The sequence below is a fragment of the Humulus lupulus genome, chromosome 8 (assembly GCF_963169125.1).
Source record: "Humulus lupulus chromosome 8, drHumLupu1.1, whole genome shotgun sequence".
Taxonomy (NCBI): domain Eukaryota; kingdom Viridiplantae; phylum Streptophyta; class Magnoliopsida; order Rosales; family Cannabaceae; genus Humulus; species Humulus lupulus.
Genome location: NC_084800.1, coordinates 36,260,414 through 36,269,836, shown reverse-complemented (window position 1 = coordinate 36,269,836; position 9,423 = coordinate 36,260,414). Strand labels below are relative to the sequence as shown.

The following is a 9,423-nucleotide window of genomic DNA, read 5'->3' as shown; positions in this document are numbered from 1 at the left end:
TAGTACAATTAGGACCCTGCACAAACACAGACGGTCAAGCTCTGAACGATATCATACTCAGTATATAAAGCATGTCCTAATCACATGTTTCTCATGCATCATATGCATTATATTTAACAATCCAACATGCACCAATAGTAGCCATGCATGTCACATTTAATAATCAACCCACATGCATCAAGTAGAGCCATGCATGTCACATATACACAAGGTGCAATTTTCTTACCACATGGCATAATATCATTCTCTCAGTCATATATATATCAGGGAGCCCTTAGTCCCATTCAAATATTCTACCGGGTGTAGTTTTCTTACCTCAGATTCAAGCTAGAACGAATAGAAGAACGACCCTTGAGAACGATCAACTTTTAGTCCTTTAGCGGTCACCTAGTCATAACCAAATATAGGATATCATCAATAAAAATGATCAACATAGGTTCCCAAACCAATATCTAGCCTCCGGGACATCAATCCACACTTAACCGGGTAGTAGGATCGACCCCGAGGCCTAAAGCTAGCATCCCCAAGTCAAAAACCCATTTCTGGCCAAAAATGCCCTTATGGGCCGCGACTCACCACAGCCATGCCGCGGCTCACCCTCAGACAGAGGCAAAACCTCCCCCAGAAATCAACATAGGCCGCGGCTCACCATAGCCATGCCGCGGCCCTTTACACAAAACAGCAAGCCACCAACTTTTCTTCCCCTGCGTTTTTCCTCGAAACCAAACCTTCAAACCAGTTCCAACCCTCATCCAAACACTCAATCCAACCCCTAAACATCATCTATATCAAGCCCTCATCAAAACCCAAGGTAAACATCAATCAAAACTTCCATTAATCCAAACTTTCCATCAAGAAATCACAAACTAAAACTTAAATAAAAAACAAAGTAAAACCAGAGATTCCATGGCTGAAACTTACCTCAAAATTGAGATTAAACCCTCTTCAATGGTTGAGCTAAGTTTCTAAGCTCCCACCTTTAATCTCCTAACTTGTCCCTTCAGATTGGCTTCAAAATTCCAAAGAGAGAAAGAAGGAAAATGGTACACGGGTGAGGGAGAGAGATAAGGTTGATGAGGCTCTGTTTTTGTTCTGTATTTTCTACAGCCTTGAGTTATATAAATCTTTGGGGTGAAAAGACTATTTTGCCCCTAGGTCAAATAAAGACTTCTAAAGTCTCCCAAGGGTAAAATCGTCATTTCCCGCTTATCTCGTTAATTATAATTAACACTCTCCAATTCCCGCTATTCTCAATATTCTCAAATGCCAATAAATCATATCCCATTACCCTTTTATTCCCGGTAATGCTCTAATCATCAAAATGACCCCGAGACTCACCCCGAGCCCCAAACTTAAACCCGTTATGACTAGACCGAACACTTACATTTCATGATCGTCTCATGCCGAACAGCTCGAACCAATCCACCTTATAATGTGGCTATATTAATTAATCACAACCATGCACCCATTATACACAATTATGCCCACAGCGGCCAAATTACCAAAATACCCCTATATTCATAAATACACCCATATGCATGCATTTACCATCATATAATAATATAATTCACATAACACATGCATATGATCATTAAGTAGCATCATAACTCAATTATGGCCCTCCCGGCCTCTTAATCAAGGTCCTAACCCTTATTAGGAAATTCGGGGCGTTACATATGTGGTGCAGGTAAAGGCAAAAGAAAGCTGGACCATCCTTGAGTTGGAGAGCTTAGGTGGCGATGTGTACATATGCAGCTACTTGACCACCACGGCCGAGGTTTGAAGAGGAACTAGGGTTAAACCCTGTTTTGCCGCCTAGATCGGCTGGTTGTAAATATTTTCTTGTAATAGACCTTTAAATTATATTTTTGAGATCCCAATGTATGTAATAAACGTTCTAATGAAATGTTACATCTTAACCAAAAATTTTAATCCCTAAATCGCTAATCATACTTAGTTACACGATTTTGGCCAAATGACTCGTTTAGCGAGTTTAGCACTGTTTACAAGGCACACTGTAACGGCCCCTGGAGTTTAGGGCATTACAATCTGCTTGTCATGGGCTGCTTTCATTTTAGCCTTGTAGATCCTAGAGTTGTCATTAGCATTGTTTCTTAATTCTTCAATTTCTGACAACTGAAGCTTATGATTGAGTCCTGCCGCCTTGAGATCAAAATTTAGGCTTTTAACTGCCCAATAAGCTTTGTGTTCTAGCTCAACAGGAAGGTGGCAGGCTTTACCATAGACTAGCCTATAAGGAGACATACCAAGTTGAGTTTTGTAAGCAGTGCGGTATGCCCAGAGAGCATCGAGAAGTCATGAGGACCAATCTTTGCGGTCAGGATTAACCGTCTTTTCTAAAATTTGCTTAATTTCTCGGTTGACTAACTCTGCTTGGCCATTTGTCTGTGGGTGATAAGGCAATGCAATCTTATGAATTACACCATATTTTTGCATTAAGGTCTCGAAAGAATAGTTGCAAAAATGGGTGCCTTGATCACTTATGATAGCGCGAGGTGTGCCAAACCTAGATAACACATTTTCCTTTAAGAATTTCACAACAGTTGTGTTATCATTATTTCGACAAGGCACAACTTCCACCCATTTTGAGACATAGTCTATGGCGAAGAGAATGTAAAGGTAGCCAGAAGAAGGTGGAAATGGTCCCATAAAGTCTATCCCCCAACAATCGAACATTTCTATTACAAGAATTGGGTTTAATGGCATCATATATCGCCGAGACAGGGCACCTAATTTTTGACACCTTTCACATGATCGACAAAAGTTATTAGTGTCTTTGAACAAAGTGGGCCAATAAAGACCACACTGTAAGATTTTTGCAGCACTCTTTTTCATAGAAAAATGACAACCACAAGCTTCATTATGACAAAAGTTCAGAACACTAAAAATTTCATCATCTGGAATGCAACGTCTCATAATTTGGTCGTCCCAATAGAAGTTACGAACCTCGACAAAAAATTTATGTTTATCTTGTGCACTCCATGCAGTTGGAAGTTCGCCAGTCACTAAGTAATTAACGATATGAGCGTACCATGGCAACTTAGTGACTGCGAAGAGATGTTCATCAAGGAAGTCATCTCGAATGGCTGGGCCATCAGCGGAATCATAAAATTCAAGACGAGATAAGTGGTCTGCTACCACATTTTCAACTCCTTTCTTGTCTTTTATGGTCAGATCAAATTCCCGTAATAGAAGGATCCACCTAATTAAACGCGCCTTAGCATCCTTTTTGGAAAGGAGGTATTTTAAGGCGGAATGGTCTGTAAAGACTGTGATAGGTGAACCAATCAGGTAGGAACGAAACTTGTCAAGTGCGAATACTACAGCAAGTTACTCTTTTTCAGTGGTAGAATAGTTCATTTGAGCACTGTTAAGAGTTCTACTTGCGTAATAAACAATGAAGGGCTTCCCTTCCCTTCTTTGACCTAAGACGACCCCTATAGCATAATTTCTAGCATCACACATGACTCCGAACGATAAATTCCAATTTGGTGGCTGAATGATAGGGGCGGTAGTGAGTTTTGCAACGAGAGTTCGGAAAGATTCCTCACACTCAGGTGTCCAACTGAACACAACATCTTTTGTTAGGAGGTTTGACAAAGGGCGAGCAATTGTCGAGAAATTTTGTGTGAACCTCCTACAGAATCCTACATGCCCAAGAAAAGATTGAATATCTTTAACAGTCTTGGGGGTGGGCAGCTTTGATATGAGTTCAATCTTTGATTGATCAACCTCAATTCCTCGTTCTGACACGACATGCCCCAAGACTATGCCTGATGGCACCATGAAATGACACTTTTCCCAGTTGAGTACCAAGCCTTTCTCTTTGCAACGTTTAAGCACAGACTCTAAATTGAGAAGGCTTGATTCAAAGGAATCTCCAAAGACTGTCAAATCATCCATGAATACTTCCATACATTTCTCGATCATATCATTAAATATGCTCATCATGCATCGCTGGAAAGTGGCTGGAGCATTGCACAGGCCAAATGGCATGCGCCGAAAGGCAAAAGTACCAAAAGGACAAGTGAATGTGGTCTTATCCTGATCTTCTAAGGCAATCTCGATTTGGTAATACCCTGAATAACCATTGAGAAAACTATAGAAATGATGACCTGCCACACGTTCCAATATTTGATCGATGAATGGAAATGGGAAATGGTCTTTGTGGGTGGCTGCATTTAATTTTCTATAATCAATGCACATGCGCCACCCAGTTGTGACCTTGGTAGGAACAAGTTCCCCCTTTTCATTTTGTACCGCTGTTACCCCAGATTTATTGGGAACAACTTGAGTTGGGCTGACCCATTTACTGTCAGCAATAGGATAGATTATGCCAAAATCAAGAAGTTTCAAGACTTCAGTCTTAACTACTTCCTTCATCGTTGGGTTCAATCTTCTTTGAGGTTCACGACGTGGTATAGCCCCGTCTTCCAATTGAATGTGATGGGAGCAAATTAAAGGACTAATACCTTTGATGTCAGCTATCGTCCATCTTAATGCATCTCTTTGTTCTTGCAACACATTAATGAGTTGGAGCTCTTGTGTGGCATTGATCTTGGAGGATATTATGACAGGAAAAGTGTTGTCAGCTTCCAGGAAACATGCTTAAGACCGTCAGGAAGTTGGGCCAACTTTGGTTGAGGAGCTTGTTCAATGGATGGTTTTGGTGTTTCTCAATCTTGAGGGAGTTCCTCAAAGATTGGATTCCAAAACATGGTTCTTCTAGCCTGTGAGTGTTTGATGATTTCAGGGTTGATATTAGACTCATCGGGCTCAGAACTTTCTGAAATTTGGAGGAGGTGATTAAAAGGACTAGACGTGTATTTCAATTCGACCTCTTCCGAAACAAGTGTATCGATCATATAGCATTGGAAACATTCATCGTTATCAGGTGGTTGTTTGCCAATGTGGAAAACATTTACTTCTAGAGTCATGTTCCCGAAAGATATTTTCATGAGACCATTCCTACAGTTAATGAGTGCATTTGTTGTTGCAAGGAAAGGTCTACTGAGAATTATGGGAATTTTGGACTCTATACTCACTTCAGATTGAGTGTCCAAGATGAGAAAAACAACAGGGTAATAAAATTTTTCAATTTGAATCAGAACGTCTTCTACTATTCCCTGAGGTTTCTTAACTGATCGATCAACCAATTGTAGCACCACGGATGTGGGCTTGAGTTCTCCTAGACCTAATTGCAAGTGTATTGAATATGGCATGAGATTTTGTAATGCCCCGAATTCTCCGATGTGTTTAGCGGCGTGAATAGTAGGCCGGGAAGGCCATACTTGCTTGATTATGTTATTAATTGATAAAATGCATGTATATGTTGATTATATTATGATATGATGTGAAATGCATGCATGTGAGTCCATATTTCTTATTACAGGGGTGTGATGGTAATTTGGCCCGTTGAGGGTAAATTGGTTATTTGTTTGCATGTTGGTGATATAATTTGAGACCACATTATGATGTGGGTTTGTTCGAGCCATTTGGCATGAGACGATCAAGGAATGCTTAATGTCGGTTTGGTCATAACGGGCTTAAGCTCGGGGCTCGGGGTGAGTCTCAGGGTGTTTTAATGATTAGAGTGTTACCGGGCATTAAAGGGTAACGGGAGGTGAATTATTGGTGTTTGAGAATATTGAGATTAGCGGGAATTGGGAAGTGTTAATTATGATTAACGGGATTAATGGAAAGTGCCAAAATTACCCTTGAAGAGGTTTTAGAAACTTTTAAAGACCTAGGGGTATAATGGTCTTTTGGCTTGGATATATATGAGCTTGGAAGGCTGTAGAGTAAAACAGAACAAAAACAGAGTTAGAGTCTTTCCTTCCCATACGTTCATCTCTCTCACTTTCTTCTTTGGAGCTTTGAGTTCAAAGTGTGGAACTAAGCTAGGAAATCAAGGGGCTAAGGTTGTGGATTTAGTTCAGCCATTGGAGAGGGTTCAATACCAAGTTTGAGGTAAGCTTTGACCATTACTTTTTCTGGTTTTGCCCTGTTTTAAAGATAGTTTTCAGCTTGTGTTTTATGGAGGATTGTTGGAATTTATGGAGGTTTTAGTTGGGGTTTGTCTTGGGTTATGATGAGGGAGAGTTATGAGTGTTGTTTAGGGGTTTAATTGTGTGTTTGGAGGAGGTTTTGAACTGATTTGAAGGACTGGTTTGGGAGGAAAATACAGGGGAAAGTTTTAGTTCGCGTGCTGTCATTTTGGCCATTCTGGGCTGGGTGCCGCGGCACAGTTGTAGTGCGCCGCGGCCCTTGGCGTCTGGCAGGGGAGGCCCCTTCTGTCTGTAGGGCGCGCCGCGGCACAGCAGGGGAGGGCCACAGCCCTTAAGGTTAATTTTTCCAAAAAGGTGTTTTTAGCATGGGGATTCAAACCTAAGGCCACGGGATTGAACCTACTACCCGGTTGAGTAGTGTTTGAGGTCCTGGAGGTTAGGTTTTGGTTTGGGAACATTTTATTATTTATTTTATTGATGGAATCCCATAATTTGGTTATGACCAGGTAACCGCTAAAGGACCAAAAGGTCGATCGTTCTCAGGGTCACTCTTTTATTTGTTCTAGCTCGGAACCCGGAGGTAAGAAAACTGCACCTCAAGTGAGACATGCATGGATGTTTGTATGGCATGTTGATTGTGTAATATGGACATGGATTGAACATGGAATGCTTAGCATATATGTTGTTCACTTGTGCATAGCACTGACTTATTAGTCAGGTTTGGCAAAGGTGCTAGTATCAACTGTGAAGTTGTGATTGAACAGTCAGGTTCGGCAGTGGTACTGGGCACTGGTCACGTTGCACTGACTCATCAGTCAGAATTGGCAAAGGTGTTAGTATCAGCTGTGAAGCTGTGACTTATTATTCAGGTTCGGCAGTGATACTGGACACTGGTCACATAGCGCTGACTCATTAGTCAGGACGGTTATAGCGTGGATCACGCAAGCCAACAGGGATTAGATCTAATCAACCATTAGCATTGAATGGCTCAAAGAGCATTAATGCCTAACCGACCTCGAGGGTCGATGAATGAGATAAGCACTTAGAGGCTAGTGGCTTACCTAGCAGCCACTCTCCCTCTTGAATCATGTGATGATTACTCACTTGCTTAAAAGCTTTATGCTCGGTGTGATTATAATGATAATCATTTGATAATGTTTATGAAAAGTATTATGTTTTCTTGCTGGGCTTTGGCTCATGGGTGCTATGTGGTGCAGGTAAAGGGAAAGGGAAAGAAAAGCTCACCTAGCCTTGAGTGGGGAGCTGATGTGGTGATGTGTACATATGCGGCCGCTTGACCACCACGGCCAAGGCGTTCTCAGAGGAACTAGGGAGTTTACCCTATTTTTGCCGCTTAGGTCGGCGGGATTGTAAATTTAAGACTGTAATGACCATTTTGTACTGAGAACCACTTGTGAACGTTTTGTTTAGCTCTGCAGAGCAGTTTGTAATAAAAATCTCCATTTCATTTTTATTGGTTTTATGCCTTAACCTGTTAATTACACTTAGAGCACGTTTTTGACCAAAGGACTCGGGTAGCGAGACTAATTTCTGGTCCACCGTTCACCGTAACTGTTCTGGGGTAGCCAGGGCGTTACAGATTTACACTTGCTCCTAAGTCTAGAAGTGCTTGACCAAATTCCTGCTCCCCAATTTGACATGAGATTGTGGGACAACCAGGATCTTTGTACTTAGGCGGTGTCTTGCAGTCAATTATCGCGCTAGCTTGTTCCGCCAAGAATGCAGTTTTCTTAACATGGTGCTTTCTTTTAACGGTGCACAAATCCTTGATAACCTTGGCATAAGCCAACACTTGTTTGATCACATGCAACAATGGCAAGTTGATCTTCACTTGTGTTAAAAGGTCTAGGATTTCACCATGATTTTCCAGTACCTTTCCAGTGGATTTCAAAGCTTTAGGAAAGGGTTCCTTTACTGGAATGCTTATTGGCACATCATTATCTGGAGCGGACATTGACGTACTCGTTGTCTTAGTTAACGGTGAAACCGTACTTTGACCACTTCGAGTAGAGATGGCATTAACCTCTTTGAAATTTGTATCTGGAGGAGGAGGTTTGTGCCATGTGTTGCCCTTTTTGATGGATTAGAGGTTGAGCAGGAAGTCTCCCATGCTCTTGAATCACCAAAGTAGTGTTTAGCTTTGTCATTTGGATTTTCATGTCTTTCATTTCCTCTACCATTTGTGTGAAACAAGATTTGAGCTCTTGAGTTTAGGCTATTTGAGTTTGCGCAAGCATTTGCAAAGTATTCTCTAGAGAATTACTTGACTGCATGTTATTTTGAGGAGCAATGTATGCTTTTGGCGGTTGTTGCTGCTCAGACCTCCATTGGCTCCCAGATGCTTGGTTTGAATCCTTCCAGGTGAAATTTGGATGGTTGCGCCAACCAGGATTGTAAGTGTTTTAGAAAGGGTTATAAGGCTTCTTGTAATCCCCTAAAGCATTGCAGTGTTCCTCATTTCCTCCTCTTAACTCACCAAGAGTTGGGCACTCTTGCGGTTGATGTTCCGTCCCTCCACATATGAAGCAAGGTTCTCGTGTCTCTACCTTTGCAGCCATATGGATTCCTCTACCTTCTTGAGCTTTGAAAGCCTCGAATTGTTGTCTCAATGATTCAATTTGGCTTTTGACGTTGTCATCTTCCTTTAATTGGTAGATTCCAGTTGATCGTGGCTTTTCCATAGGACTCGGTCCATTCTATGTGTAGGACTTTTCAGCAAGATCATCGAGGTACTCGAAAGCTTCATCGGGATCTTTTTGAAGGAATTCTCCATTGCACATCATTTGTATGAATTGTCTTTGTACGGTTGTGAGACCGTCATAGAAATAGGTGATCAGACGCCAACTTTCGTATCCATGATGTGGGCATTGATTTATCAAATCTCTAAACCTCTCCCAGACCTGATGGAAAGTTTCATGGTCTTTCTGGATGAAGGTAGAGATTTGCCTCTTAAGGCTGCTAGTCTTATGGGGCGGGAAATATTTGGCAAAAAATGCTTTTGTCATTTCGTCCCATGTTCCGATAGATCTAGGCCTTAAGGAATACAACCAGCTTTTTTCTTTGTCTTTGAGAGAGAGAGGAAAAAATTTCAATCTCACAATGTTGGTGACATCAGCTCGGTTGTTGAATGTAGCCACCACCTCTTCGAATTCTCGTATATGCACGTACGGACTCTCATTTTCCAACCCATGGAAGGTTGGTAAGAGGTTAATCATGCCAGGTTTGAAATTGAAATTTGGCATATTGTTGGGATACATTATGCATGAAGGTGTGGCTGTACGCGTAGGATGTAAATATTCCTGTAGCGTTCTTGGTTGGACTTCATCTTGATGAGCCATCGTGGGTGGTTCGAGACATCCCGGTGAATTGGGAG

At 41.6% G+C, this 9,423-nt stretch overlaps 1 non-coding gene across 1 annotated transcript; it reads left to right on the top strand.

Moving 5' to 3' along the window:
- The first annotated feature begins 8,900 nt into the window (after positions 1–8,900).
- On the top strand, positions 8,901–9,007 carry LOC133798846 (small nucleolar RNA R71). The gene has a single exon (XR_009876063.1). It is a non-coding gene; the product is annotated as a small nucleolar RNA R71 (small nucleolar RNA).
- The last annotated feature ends 416 nt before the right edge of the window (positions 9,008–9,423 follow it).